The 15,579-nt window shown below is 43.7% G+C and overlaps 1 long non-coding RNA gene across 1 annotated transcript; it reads right to left on the bottom strand.

Annotated features, from left to right (window-relative positions):
• Positions 1-10,031: 10,031 nt before the first annotated feature.
• On the bottom strand, positions 10,032-15,579 carry LOC128853118 (uncharacterized). Its single transcript, XR_008451384.1, has 3 exons — positions 14,298-15,579; positions 12,906-13,246; positions 10,032-11,967 (listed from the first exon to the last, which is right to left on the bottom strand). It is a non-coding gene; the product is annotated as an uncharacterized LOC128853118 (long non-coding RNA).

The following is a 15,579-nucleotide window of genomic DNA, read 5'->3' as shown; positions in this document are numbered from 1 at the left end:
TAGAAGATGCATGCTGGCTCCAGGAAGGAGAAACAGCTGCAGCCGTCTTGACCGAGTATGAGGATTTGATCAGGGTGGCTCTGGTACTGTGAGCTTTTATTTCCTCCCTCATTTCAGCTGCACTCTTTCCCCATCTAGACAGCATAGGCTGTTGCTGTCACATTTTCCCCTTCCAGCAGCACTTCCAAAACCAGGAAAATACCTGTAACCCGAAACAACTTCTCCACCCTACTCTTTATGCTGGGGGCCAAGGAAATCACAAGAAAGTCAACCTGCGGCAAGCCAAAACGGACCTGAAATCCCTGGTGAGAGGCTGGAGCTCTGCACCAGGAGCTCACATAGGATAGCCTCCAACTCTTGCCCAAGCAAAGCAGGCAAAGAAGGGAAGTCAGGAGCAGGAGAGCTCCCAGGAGGGCATGGAGTCAGCAGGAAGGCTGGGAGAGCATGGAAGGGGCTGAGGAAGAGGTGGGCTTATACATCAAGTATAGCTGTGGAGAGGTCAAGTTACCAGGGCTTTCTGGTAGAGCCCATCCACCTGACTTGTCCAATCCTACTGATTTCTGCTGTTAAGAGAGCTTCATAAATCAAAGAAAGGAGCAAACAGCACAATTAGCCAACAAATTACACATCGCAACATCATGAAGAGTGAATACGGGAGAAGTAACTCATTGAGATCTGTCTGCAAATAAGTCTCCCATTGAAGCAGGCTACATAAACAATTTCTTAGAAAGTTATTATATCTTCATGAGTCAGAATTGGCTTGAAAGCAGGAAAAAAAGTAAAAGTTAATTGAATCCTAACCGGCAACAAATATTTGATCAGCCCAGAAGTAGTATCATAACCACAGTGATATAAACAACATTAGCTTTGCTAAAGAGTGTGTAGAAAGATATTAAATAACACATACTATGTTTTTAATTTAGTTAGACGCTGTAAGTGGGGAAAATAAAACCAAAAAAAAAACAAACCAAAACCCAAAACAACACAAAAGACCAATTTCCAGTACCCAAGTGTCAGTAACCAAAGACATGAAAGAGTTTAATAATATTATTTAGCATAGACACACATTATGCTATTGGGGTCCGGCCAGCAACACTTAATTGATCTAAAATTATTCACTTTGGAAATCTAATTAGAAGCACAACCTCAAGGCTGTGATATAATCTGTCACTCAATGTCAACCTTTTATATGAGACACAGCTGATGACACTCACTCGTGCGTGGCATGGAGGAAATGGCAGTACTAGAATCACAGTTTTCATTTCCAGCAGATATTACTGTTTATGATAGCCTTGATCTTTTTGTCATAAATTTATAGATCCTACTACTGTGCACAGATATCACACACTAAATCTATCAGAAAACATTACTTGTTATAGCTCTTGGCAACATCTACTCTCCTGTGTAGACCAGCCAAAACAGGGCTCTAAATGAAGAGAACAACTTGGATCATATGTTTTGCTAATTATACACAAGAAGAAGATGTAAACAAGCTCCATTAATATTATTATGCATGAGTTCATGGTTTTGCACAATTCACAAATTACCTATAACTGCTCTTCTCACATAAATAACATTGGAACAATAAAGCTGACATCTTGTGTTGAAGACTATGACTTCATTGAGGCTTTCAGAGAAATTGCCCTTAGATTTACAGTCCTATTAACCCATGACCCTTAAAAAGGTCTGATGAGACTTGTTTATCATCCTAGTCTGGAGGTTGAAACAGTTCTTTACTTGAAGCAGATGACTCAGTGCAGAAGCAACATGGCTCTGAACTGAATCCTTAACAAGATGATCTGATGAAAACAGCTCCAACTGTGTACAAGCATGGATGTCCCTGCTTTCCCAAGGAGAAAAGCTGCCTTAGGAGGATGAACATGTAGGATATGTTTCTTTTTCTGATTAAAATCAAATCTTATACAAAATGTGAATACTAAAAATAACAATGCTTCTAGAAAGCATTTGTCCAGCAGCCTCCCAGGATCACATCAAGTTCACGGTGTTCCTGCAGAGCAATGCATGGAGAGTCTGTGGAGTCAGGATGAAGACACAGGACACCTGCAAGCAGCACCTCAACATCCTGGACATAACCAGCTCCAAATGCATAAAGCCGTGGCCTCTCCCTCGGTCTTAGATCACCATGAGCATGTTGCTTTGCAGTATCGTTCCCTTTGTAAAGCCCTCTATCCCGGTGTTTCTGGCTTCACTCTTGAATGCACGTTTGTTTGGGGGGTTGTGTTGAAAAATGTTGGGAACTAACTGCACTCAATTTCTCAGTGCTTTTTGTATCTTTTAACAGTGCATAACCAGATCAGGGCAGACTTGTGACTTTTTTAATGAATCATATTATTATTTTAATAGTACTTTCTTCTGGAGTGTTAGATAACAGGAACACCTTTTTTTTACCCCATGTTAATCTGCAAATTGCTTTAATTTGTACCTACTAAACACTGGCCCACTGTCTGACACCAGAAGAGATTGTGAAGAGATTGCCTTTTTTTCAACAGTGTCTCTTGGCAGAGCTAGAAGAAGTAAAGTACCTCCCTGAGATGTAACACAGGACAAGTATGCCATTCCAGCCAGCACTGCAGATGACTTTGTTGGAGCAGAGCAGCGCTCAGTAGGCTTCTCCTCTTGACTGGGCTTGTACACGTGCAGGGAGCCTTAACTAGCATTTGTTAGATTTTTAAATCCCTAAATAACCTTCATGTGTCTCTTTAAAATAGTTTTGAAGCACTGCCAAGTTAACAAACCTTGCATAGTTTCCAAATGATTCTGAAAGTCTTTGCTTAAATCAGTAGTGGGGCAAGAGCACCTTTTCCCAGCTGCTCTCTTTACACCTGAAGGGCTTTAAAAAGATAATTTGAAGCTTTTTGCAGAAATCTCATCCATCTGCCAAAACTGGCCATCACAAGGAACGCAACCACTGTAACACTGAGTGCCCAGTGGACTGGAGGGCAGAGCAAAAGCCCAGAAGCACCCAACCAGACTTAGGTTTTAATCCAAAACCAACCCACACCTTCACAAACTGCCCCTACAGTCGAACCAGAATAAGCGTGTGCTTTCCTACAGTTGTGTTCAGGCACGCGATTTTTAGATTCAGCTTTCTCAGGAGCTCCTGCTTTATTTAAAACCATGCCTAGACTCTGAACACTGCTTTTTTTTTAGTGGCAACCATGTTCCCCTTGACTATGACATTCATAGTCTTTAACTACAGGTATTTTAGAATTATATTAATATCTCCTATATTATGTAAGGCAGATTAGAGTTCTGTTCCTTTTAATCTTACTCATCCATCATTTATTTAACTTTGCACATTGTCATTCAAAGCAAGTATTTTAAAATCAAGGCTCCATTAAACCTATTCAATTATCTGTTGTTCTGGGTAACTGTTATCACCAGGTGCAATAGCTTTTAATAACTGAAATAGAACACTATGAAAATAAAAATATGATTGTTAACCTTGGAGCATCCCCAGAGCCTCATTTTAAAGCAGCTCAGGCATTAATCCTACAACTTATAAATAAATTATTATTAAAAAAAGACTAGGAAAGGTTGTAGATACAGACAACTAAGCAATGTCTTCCATCATTGATTTCCCCTTTTTTAGCAGGTAGGTCTTTTTTCCATGCAGCACATAGAAGAGCTTTGATGTTTTATGTAATGCTATTGCTCACTGAAAGGCAGCTTGGAGTTCAGCATAAAATTCAGACTGCATGGAGAGTCTAACCTTGCAGCTCCTGCACTCCTATTTATGAAATATTTTGTATTGAAGAGTATGAATACTGCTTGAAAACTATGTTCAGAAGAGACACAATTGTGGTGACTCAGTCTTAATCACTTTGTAATTAGATGTGGGTTTAGTAACTTCAAAGTATGGGGAAACATTGGGCTATTTCTGTATTATTCTTATTCTATGTCATGCTTGTAAAAACTTCAAAGTGTTTAAAATACCACTCTGATTTCATACATAATTAGTTACTGAACTGCTACTTCCAAACAGAAGTCTAAGACAATAGCAACCCACTTTCTAGCATTTGGCAAAGAACAAAATAAGGCAGAGAAAACAGCAAGAATTTGCTGATACCAGAATTCACTTCCCTTCTTTCCAGACTGGAAAAGATTTGAATCATACAAACCATGTGGGCCGCACATCTTTAGACTTCTTGTTTGCACCAGGAAGTTAGCAAGGAAATCTTATGAACTGAAACATATGAAGTGGTCAGAGATAAATGGCTAGATCCAGAAACACATTTGAAATGCAGAAGTGCAGAAAAGTAACATGCTCTAAGGGGAGATGCTGTCAGCCCAGCTCTCCGGAGTCCAAGAGTACCTGGTACAGCACCACACAAAGCAACTAAGAACAAGGCAAAATTGCAAGACTGATTGGAATTTCATTATGCTTAGCTACAGTCATTAGTTCATCCAGGGAGATATGTTAACCCAGACCTCCATGCAATCATTCTTTTTCATAACGTTGGCCAACACCAAATAGCCCAAACCACTCTTCCAAAGACAGCAGCGCTTGCACAGCACAGCCTGCCATGACCTCAGCAGTTCCTTGGTGCAAGAATCAATGCAAATTGCTATTAAAGCATATTTATCAGTTGTTCCTCCATCACAGTGCAGAGAAACAGAAAATACCTTTGAAAAAATGAATATATGAGATTAGATTAATTACAGGCAATGAGAACAAGAGATGTACGTGAGTATTGACTTACCTTCCTTTTATTAAAGTAATAATTGTAGGCTACAGCAAGAAAGCTGAAAGTCTCCCATATATCTTCAATCATATCTCATTGGCCTTTAGCCAGATTAACCTGCAAGAATCTTTTCATTCACACGATCCTATAAAAGCAATTTGGTTTCACAATGGTGATGGATCTGTCCTCTGACTAACCTTATTATTTGCTTGCTTGCTTTGAGAAGACCCAAATCAGACAGCTTCAGATTTATCCATACATTGTCGGTGTTTTTTTAATCACCCTATTGCTTTATTGATGTTCCTATATTGGACAATTACCTCCATCCGAAGAACACTTGCTAATTGTCAATACTTGGGAGGCTGGGGCTTTGTGATAAATCTAATTAGCGGAGCAGCATTTCTGTTGTTCTATCAGAATGTAATAATCGGCTGCAAGACAACAGGATAAGAATCAAGTGAAAAACACTATAAAATGCCATATCTTCTCATCTGTGGGAAACGATGCCAGACCAATAGCACACTGCTCCTTATTTGAAAATTACCTTGTCGAACTGGTGTAACATACTTGTCCTCATGTATCCAGAGCACAGGAGTCAGTGAAATCTCCCTGGGTGGGGTACTGCTTGGAGGTGGAGCGGTTGGGAATTAACAGCAGGAACAAGCTCTGTGGGGATTGCCAGCAGACTTTACTGAAATGGGACTTCTCAGAGCAAGGACATTATCAGTGACAACAATCCTGTTCATGGTGGCCATTAAGGATCCTGGTCCACGAAGCAGCTGTGATGTTCAAGGCAGTATCTGTCTTACAGAAGACAATGTAACATCAGACCTTTGTAAAATTGCACTGTACTACCAGGCTTTTCCTCTCATTTTGTTTTAAACCTTGAAACGGTCAGCCTGAGGGCCAGAGAAAAGATGGTGATATCAGAGGGACTAATACGGCTGAAGAGCAGAGTGTACTGCAAAGAGACACGGCTCACCTCTGCTCTGCATCAAGCTGGCAATCACCGCCCCAGGACCCCAGGAAGAGATGCAATAAGACAATAAGGTACACGTTTCACTTCCTGAAGAATCAAGAACTGGGGGGGAAAAAAAAGGTACTCAATAATGCCATTTGCTGGTAATTCAGAAACCTTCAAGGTCTGCTGCGGTGAAAGAGTTTATAATGAAGCAATTTCTACCACTGTGCTGAAGACAATCATCCCTCTTAAAGAGCCATCAGTATTGCTGCTAAAGTGTCTTCAGTGCATGTGACTTAGCATTTATTACCCACACTGACGCCACACTGACCAGCCCTGTGCGGGTGAGTGTGTCACTGGCTTATCTCCACTGCCTGTGCTGCCCTGAGCCCAGACAGCATTTCAGTTCCTCTGTGCAAGGAGATGTTCAGGACAGCGAGTATGAGATCATAGAATCATAGAATCATTCGGTTATAAAGGACCCACTGTGTCATTGACTCCAACCATTCCTAACACTCCCTAAACCGTGTCCCTCAGCACTTCATCCACTCGTCCCTTAGACACCTCCGGGGAAGGTGACTCAACCACCTCCCTGGGCAGCTGTTCCAGTGCACAATGACCCTTCCCATGAAAAATTTATTCCTGATGTCCAGCCTGAACCTCCCTGGCAGAGCTTGAGGCCATTCCCCCTTGTCCTGTCCCCTGTCACTTGGGAGAAGAGCCCAGCTCCCTCCTCTCCACAACCTCCTTTCAGGTAGTTGTAGAGAGTAATAAGGTCTCCCCTCAGCCTCCTCTTCTCCAGGTTAAACAACCCCAGCTCTCTCAGCCACTCCTCATACGACTTGTTCTCCAGCCCCCTCACCAGCTTCGTTGCTCTTCTCTGGACACACTACAGAGCCTCAACATCCTTCTTGTGCTGAGGGGCCCAGAACTGAACACAGGATTTGAGATGCAGTCTCACCAGATGTTCCCATTTGAATCCCAGAAAAATGTCTACGTAATCAAGCAGTGACAGAAAAAGGGTTTTGACAACACCAGCTGCCAAAGCCTATGTCTGCCAGGCCTCCTTCCCACAGCGAGCACCAACAATGGCTCAGCTGGTACAAAGGGTTTAGTCCAGACAGTGGTGACAGTAACTCCTCTACCAAGCCAGGAGGCCTCACGGTGACCTGCCTGTGGCCTCTAAATCCTTGGAGGTTTGCAGAGTTTCCTTATCTCAGCTGGGACCATCAGGCACAGGGGTGAGCACTAGCGAAGGCACAGGATGGGCACCTGGGGCTGAGGCTGCTTCCACCGGGAAGGCTCAGCCAGGGCATCTTCTGGACCACGGCATCATGGTGAGGCAAGCTTAGCACTCACCCTAATGAGCTACCAATTAGAAACAACAAACTGCATTAATTTTAACGCTCTCCCATTTATGTCAGTCATTATGCTCTTGCACTCCATATACCCAACGGTACCTACTGAGACAAACAGCAGCTTATTAGTAAAGCAGCAGCATCTCTGTAACCCCATGAGCCTCAGGTTGGAGGAGCGAAGCTCAGGCAGGAGCTCACCAAGACCCAGATGCAGCACGGGGGGCGCAGGTGGATGGGCACCCTGTCACCTGCTGCTGCTGGATTTCCCCAGGGGAGGATCAGTGCTTGGCATGCAAAACCTTCCCAATCCCTCTCCACCTGCAAGATGGACCTGAGGAGGATCCCAAGTGGCAGCGTGCTGGGGCTGGGCACAGAGGCAGTCCTGGGCTCTTCCATCAGCCGCTCTCATGCCTGGTAGACGATGTCAGCTCATCAGAAACTGCAGTCTTCATAGGAAAACAAACAAACAAAAACAAAACAAAAAAAAAAATCACAAAAAAGCCATAGGAGGCAATTTTCATTCTTTCCCATTGAACTTTTAAACTGAAAATACCACAATTTTCAAAGATGACAAAAAACAAGGAAAAAATGTTATTACAAGACAGTGCATAATAATTTATAGGAGAACTTCCACTGGATTTTTAAGCATTAAAAAAAAAAAAAAAGGCTTTTATAAATTACTATGGAAAAATTACTGCTATTTTGGATCAGCTGTGGAGTCAGCATCAAGAAACAGATTTTGCTGAGTATCCGCTCCTCTAAAAAAGCTTCCTAGGACAGAAAGCAAGACTCCTGGACTTCTCAGCACACTCAATTTGCTAATTTTGTTCAAGGAAATCTACCCACCAAACTTATCCCTCCTTGTTTTAGATGGAGTGTTCCCAAGGAAGAACTACAACCCTGCAGATTCTTTAGTGGCACTTCCTGAGGCTGCTTTCCGGTGTATTTACAACACGGTGTATGTATAGTCTGGTATACATAGGCTGATTTAGGTCTGCCAGAGCCTTTCCCTTGCCAAATAATAGACATATATAACAGATATAACCATTATAATGCTGAATATCCCTGCAGCTCCTAAGTGGTGATAAAGGGATGAAACACAGCCAAAGTATGGAAACGCTCTTCAGAAGATACTGGGGAGAACGAAACCCTCCCTGTGATCCCCAGTGGGAGCTGAGCTCCTCCTTGGAACAAGCGACAGGAGTCAAACAGTGGAAGAAAATTGAGGAGCTTCTTCCAGCTGCCCAGGGGTGTTCAGCTTCGCAGGCAGCTGTGCCAAACTGGAGCTATGCTGAAAGAAAACCCAGCAGAGAGCTTGAAAAACAAAGACCCTTGAGAGAGAGTGGAACAAAATGTATGGCCACGGCATTTGACTAATGAACAGCGGCTTGTTATCTAACTAATGATCAATTAGTGTTAAAGCACCAGGCCTTTCCCATTCCATAAGCCAGTGGCAGCAGCATCTCCCTTCAGAGCCTGCAGCTCCCGGGTGCACATGAAAGGTCTTTCTTCATGGGAATTACTAGAAAAACCAGCAACCTCTCCCATGCAGACAGAATAATAATAATAATTTTAAATAGTGGAACTAATGTGCTTTGACCACATTTGAGTTTTTCCCCTCCCTGGATAAAACCCTTGTATTTTAATTTATTTATTAACATAAGCCTTTACTGTAACTGGGATTAACCTCCTGCTTTGCACTGCTGGGAGGTGGAGAGACACAGAGGATGCAGCACAGGGGACTCATGCCTGGAGGTACCCAGGGCTTTGTGTAAGCTGTGGGGACTGGAAGAATTAACCAAAATAGTACTGCCAGTCACTGAGAGGAAAACTGAACGTCCATAGATGGTTCTGGAGAGGAGCTGGCAGCTGCAGGTTCATCCCAGGATGGTGCTGCATCTGACTGAGGACAAGTGATGACCTTTCAAGCAGGGCATAACACACCGGATCAACCAATATTCATCCCAAGCAGCGCTTCCAGGTTTGTCATCACCCACACATTCACCCACATTTTCTGCCTGTACCATGATTGAAAACAACTGCACTGCTGAGACACAGCATTGCACAATCCACGTGCAGATGTGAACACGGGAAAGAGCAACTTTCAAAAGCACTGCAGATTTTGGGCATAAATTTTTAAGGCACATTTTGGGGAATAATCTGTACACAGAGAAAAATCTCCCCACCTACTGATAAAATTTCTTGTCTGACAACATTCAGTATAGCAGAGCAGCACTCACTCTTAGTAATTCCAGTTAAATCAATGGAAATACCCAGAAAATAATTTAGTCTCAAGAGTTAGCTCGTATTCAGCCAGACAGGACAAACGACAGTGTGGTCTCTCACTTGTCTGGTTGTTTTTTAACAAATCTATTCTCTGAACTTGAGTAATAATCCACCACCTGGACTGTTAGTAAAGTACATTTTTGGTCCAACTCTAATTCTGCTCAAGGCAGAAGGATCATTTTTCCTGAGTTTGGAAGGTGTTGGTCAGGGCTCACCTTCCTGGAGGCTGTGCTGCCCGAGGCACAGCGTGTAAGGAAAGGGCTTTGGTGCTCATCTGCACACCTGCCTGCAGGTATCTTCTGAACAGCGTTTCCATACTTTGCCTGTGTTCCATCCCTTTATCACCACTTATGAGCTGCAGGGATATTCAACATTAAAATGGTTGTATCTGTGTATTTAGCAAGGGAAAGGCTCTGGCAGACCTAAGTTAGGCTATGTATACCAGACTATACATACACCATGTTGTACCAGTTATCACTCTGCAGAGCAGGAGCTCCATTAAAAACCAGAACCAAAACAATTGATTAAGAAGTATAATCCTCTTTTTTTTTTTTTTTTTTTACATTTGTCAAAATTAACTCTGCAAACTGCCAATGCTGCAGTAGAGCTCTGCAAGGTGGAATATTTGTAAGGCTACTTAGAGATTTCTATAATTGGAAAAATGAGTAAAAAAAAAAAAAAAAGAGTTCCAGCTGAAAACTTTAAAGCCAGTTCAATAGCTAAATAATGCAAAGAAAACATAAAATAATTGCAAATTAAGTTATCAAGCCTTTAATACTACATTTATCAGATAAGGTAAATATAGCAGCATTAGACTAAAACACTGTCTTTAGAAGCCTTAAGTTTCAACAATTCATTTGCTATTTAGCATCTACATGAAATCACCCAATACCTTGATTTTTTTGTAACAAAGACAAATAGCACGTTTTTATCTGTTTAAAGATACCCAAATCATGGTTAGCTAAACGTAGAAAAGGAGCACGATTCTGGAGAACAATGTAAAACCTCATTAAAGACCTTTGGCTGCCGCAGAACTGAAAACCAATTAAAAACCTCTTTTTGCCTAGAAAAAGTCCCAGAAGAAATTCCTAAATCCTAATTTGCTGCTGTCCTTATCTCCGTTGTGACAGGTCTCTGAAGCCTCCTCTGCCATCCAGGAAAATAAGAGAGAAGCGAGTAGCAGTGCGGAGGGTCTGCCTCCTCCTCTGCAGGCACAGCCGGCTGCACTGCGAGCTTTAATTATGAAGCACGATCGGATGCTCGTTAGAGAAAGTGCTTTTAAAGCCCTATTTAAAATTTGATCCACAAGCCTCAATACCTTGCTAAGTATAGCCCTTGCAGATGGTGGAGGATGATGCTCAGCCCCGGCCATGCCTTGAACCCACCTATTCCTGCCAGCAGTTTCAGCTGCTCCGAGGCTGAGCCGCTCTGTCCGGGTGCACCAACTGCAGCGCAAGCAAGGAGACAAATCAAAATTTCCAAGTTTCTTCAAGAAAAATGACACTATAAGGATCCGTGCATTTCCGTCCTACTGCCTACAGATTGTGCCTCAGCATTTTGCCAGACAATTGATACCATTTTGTTTTATTACTGCAGAGAATTATCAAGGAGGCAGGCGGGGAACACTCAAAAAGCCCTTTTACAGGTTTATATTTAATTTAAGAATCTAATCTAATTCCTTAGTATCCTTTTCTTTTTGTTAAATTAACACTTAATTCCTTCCTTGCTATGTGAATGAATTCATATCTGTGGTCAGCCAGAGAAGATGGAACTGGAAATTACAACCCTGCGGGTGTCATGTGGCACATGAGTAAAAGGAACTGGGGGAGGGGAAGGGGGTTACATGGATTTTGACATTCATTAATTTTTCTTTAATACCACTTTTTGTTCTGAAAATCTCATTACAACCTGGAATTTGAGATTCACAACCACGGCGAGTACATAGACCAGAGGTAACCAAGAGGGCTCAGCTCTGGTCCCAGTTCCACCACTAAAAAGACGCAGCCTGGCTACCGCGTGCCCATGGAGCCCAGCGGTTGCCCTCCCGAGCATTGACAACACATGGATCAGAAACCCCGGACCACTGAGACATTCTGAAATGTGACTTGGAAGCTGGTGCTGTGCCAGAAGAGGAGCACCCGAGGGCAGAGAGGGCACGGTGCCAGATATGCCTGGCACCCGCTGTGCCCTTGGAGTGACACAAAAGCACTTTTCTCCTGCACATCTTCCCCTTTTGTTTGATGCTCCCTTATTCCTGTTACTGGATTCCTTTTTCCTTCACTTTTTTAGACCTCTAACAATCTGTATTTTGTCCATCTTGCCCACCTCTGCTGAGCCACACAGCCAGGTCGGCTCTCCCCACCACGGGCAGTCAGTGAACATGCCCACACCCTCCCTCTCACAAGCTCTAGTCTTCTCACCTAGAAGAGGGGAATAAAAATCTTCTTAGCAAACCCCTACAAAACAATGGATGACTGACTACCGCACTTTCCCCTGGAGATCCCGTAGGCATTGCTTGAGCTCATGGGATTTTCTTGGCTGTGTGTCCATGGAGGTTCCCAAAAAGCAGCTCAGGCACTGCAAGTCCTTTCTTTCTTTTTCCTCCTGTAGCCCCAGGTTCCACCCAAGCCATCAGATGTAAAGGAGCAGCCTCTGCCTGTTCAGACACAAAGAAATGTCACAGTGCTGTTATTTATCAGCAATTACGTAAAGCAAACTTTCACCTCGACAACATATTGATGTTATTTAAAACTTGTGCTTCTGGTGACCTTGCTCCCATTTCCTCACACACATCACAATGGCATCTGCAGCAGATTGTCACATCGAGTGTGCTGTGCCACACCACAGGGGCTCCGACTCCTCGTCTCTCCCAGCCCCAGGGCTCCCCACAGACAGGGCTGAGCGCTCTCCCCTCCACCCTTCACATCTGCAGCCCCCAAAACAACTTATGCATTCAGTCTCTCAGCTCCAAACCCTCAGAAAGAGCTGCTTTCTCCCATATGGTCACAATCTGTCAGGCCACATTGGGCACTGATCCTGCTGGAAACATCCTCTCTTTTGCCCAGGTGCCTTCCCCGCACCAAGGAAGGAGCCTCCGTGGGGTGTTTTTTCAGCACCTCCCAACGCAATGCCCACACAGCTGCAGTGCGGGACAAACAGCCTCCGGGTTTTCTGCAAGCTGCTGCCTGGAGAAGGAAAACTTTTGCAGCAGGAGGAGGCAGCAGCTGTAACATGGGGAAACACCGGAGAAGATAATCAACAGGGCTCAAAGACCACAGAGATGTATCCCGTTTAAGCAGCTAAAAATCTCTGCAGAGAACCAGGTACCAACCTGGGCTCTTCCCCTGCACACAAAGAAGAGGGTTTTCTGCTCATGCAGAAGTTCACAGTCCCTCCCATCATCACAGCGTCAGGGACAGGCACACAGGGCTCCCCACGCGCAGGGACCTCACTGCACACCTTTGCTGGGCAGGTGCTGCTGGCTTAGAGCCCAATTACTTTGCCACAGGCAGTGACGCGTTTGTCACCAGCAACTCTCCTGCTCACTCATAAGTGTTATGCATCAAGGTGACTGACTAGAGCTGGAAAACATACCTGCCTCGAGGGACAGCTTTAATTGCAGCATCTTCCCTCCAGGACGGGGCGGCGGAAGGCAAAGCTTTTTCTCCCTGGAGACCGGCTGTGATCCTGAGCTCCCACCCTCTGGCATTCTGGGCAGCATGCTCCAGGGCTCTGGTGGTCCTTTTTCTTCAGGTGGGAGCACTTGTCACCACACAGCTTTTGCAAACAGCCCTCAAGGATCATTTCCATGAACCAGGGCAATGAACCATCTGATCAGTTTTCTTACCATGACAGTGAGTTTCGCTCCTGCGCTCCTTAGGCAGCTTTAATTTGGAAAAGGCAGCTTTAATTTGGGGAAGGCAGCTTTCATCCTGCTGGAGTAGAAAAGCCATCAGGAGTTCATTTAGTGCAGTTTGTCAGGAGTTCCACGTGTCAGCTCTCACATCATCAGATGCTTAGTAAGAAGCAACTCCAACTGGGAATTAACCCATTTTGCAGTTACTGCTGAAACTCTGGGCTTAATTATTTTAAAGAAAGTATTTTAATCCCCAGAGCTGGTGGTTCCCAGAGACCTACCGGCCTCAAAGCAGGTTCCTTTGTGCAATCACAACTTCAAGAACTTCTCTAAGGTGTGTTGGATACAGAGCTCAAGGGGCGTTGGGCAAATCAGACCCATCCCGGTATTCCAAGACCATCAACCTCAAGAGCTTTTCTACACATAGAAATAACCTTTTTTTTTTCCCCCCTCCTTCCATTGGCATAGATAAAGTCTATTTTCCTTTATGTTAAGCCTTTATTCCTGAACAACAAACTGCCCTGACAGAAGGATGGAGAGGGACTGTCTAAAGGTCTGTGTATTCTAAGGTCACAGCAGGTTTTCCCGGATGCAAGTCACTAATAGCATGACTAGACACACTAAATGGCATACGTCTAGAGCACACAATTAAATATAATTTCAAAGTGATACTTATCCTGCCTGGATTTATAGTGTCTAATCCTTTGCAAAATGTCTGTATATGAAACAGCACTATTTAATGCAACCATGTATTCTCTTGGTGGTCTTGTTAGTCTATCCTCTTGCTAAAAATACTCTTGGTTTTTCTCTGGGAGTACAGTAATTCTCATTAGCAAATCATGGTTAGTCTTATCTAATACCACAGCACAGACTAATATATATGGAAAATACATCAAAGAAACGAAATGACAGCTTTATGCCTAAGTAGTAAAAATAGTCAAAATGATCAGTTATTTTCTTGTGAGAACATAACAGAAAAAAACCCCTAACCTACTACATGCAAAAGCTACCAATAATCTTGTGCACGTATAAATCAGACCATAATACTTGCTGTGCCCAGAGCGTGTATCGTACCCACAGGTATATCCTTTCATTTCCCTTATAGCACGTCCTGGAGGTCCTCAACCTACCTGGCAAGGTTATGCACCAGCTGGAAACACCATCTCAAAGCGCTCTCCTTCTACACTGTGCTCATTTTGGTTTCTTAAGCTGTAGCTCTCCAATGCCTCTTCACCGCAGTAATTTGGTCCCCAAATTACAGGTAGTCGGTTGTTGAATTTTTCCAAAGTAGGTGTTGCTTCTACATCACCCCTGCAGAAATACTCCAGTCCGTGGGATGCAGCTTGAGCCCTACATTACCTTTTCACATGAAGGCTTAATTTGCAAAAAAATATGTTTTACGGGAGTATTAAAGCAACCAGCTGGGAATTCTTAAGGCCATACAAGCACCTCCCATGAGTGTGCTGGTCATGGGTCTGGTTTGGCTCATTCGGGCTCAGTGTTGCATAGATCAAGAGCTTCCTTTCTCTCTTCCTGCCCCTCAAGATCCGTTCTCTTATTTACCAGTGATTAGATTATTTGTTTAGATGCAAAATAGGATCAGGAAGACAAAAAACAGTCACACCCACAGGTTCATTTTCATTCTAATAACAATGATAACCCTTCAGGGGAGAAATGTAATGACACTTTTTGAAATACAGGACAACTCTTTGGCGTAAGAAAAAAGAAATCCCAAACCCCCCAGACTTACAGATTTTGCCTGGCCTGGGACCCTCCTGGGACCTGGTTAGACAGCATATACCACTTTGCATGCAAGAGCTTGTTTGCCTTCTTTGTTTCATTTAGCTTCTATATTGAGAAAATGAAGTGATCAAAGCAATTCTCCTATTCTCCAGAAGGTATCCACTCTGGAGCTCACGTGCTCACGGCTGAGTGAGGAGCAGCCCAGAGCAACACAGGCAGCCCCAAACTGCTCTGCAGCTGAGATGCTCCCTTGTCTGGAGGAAAGCTATGCCTCAAGAGGGTGGTGAAGCTCTCAGGCCCCAAGGCAGCCTTGCAAAAGGGCGTGCACGAGGTCTGACTGCTTCCCTGGCTTCCACCAACTTCTTTAAGCAGCAAAACCCATCAAAGAGGTTGAAAGGTAAGCAGTATTTTTACTAAAATTGCTTTAAAACCACTGCAGCTTTTGTAAAATTCTCATTTCACCAGCAATTTGATCACATCGTTTTGGTAATAAAAAGCTCCCTCAGTGCTCGTTGACAGCCACAAACAAAGCTTGCACAACCCCGTGCCTGTACTAATGCTAGCAATACACTCTAGGGTTTTTTTCGGAGCCTAATATTACTTGAAATAGCTTTTCAAAACATGTGAACCTGATCGGTGACCCATACAGAAACTTCTCACCTTGTTCCA

Source organism: Cuculus canorus, chromosome 10 (genome assembly GCF_017976375.1).
Source record: "Cuculus canorus isolate bCucCan1 chromosome 10, bCucCan1.pri, whole genome shotgun sequence".
Lineage (NCBI taxonomy): Eukaryota > Metazoa > Chordata > Aves > Cuculiformes > Cuculidae > Cuculus > Cuculus canorus.
Note: the sequence above shows the minus strand (reverse complement) of the source record. Positions and strands in the feature narration are given on the sequence as shown.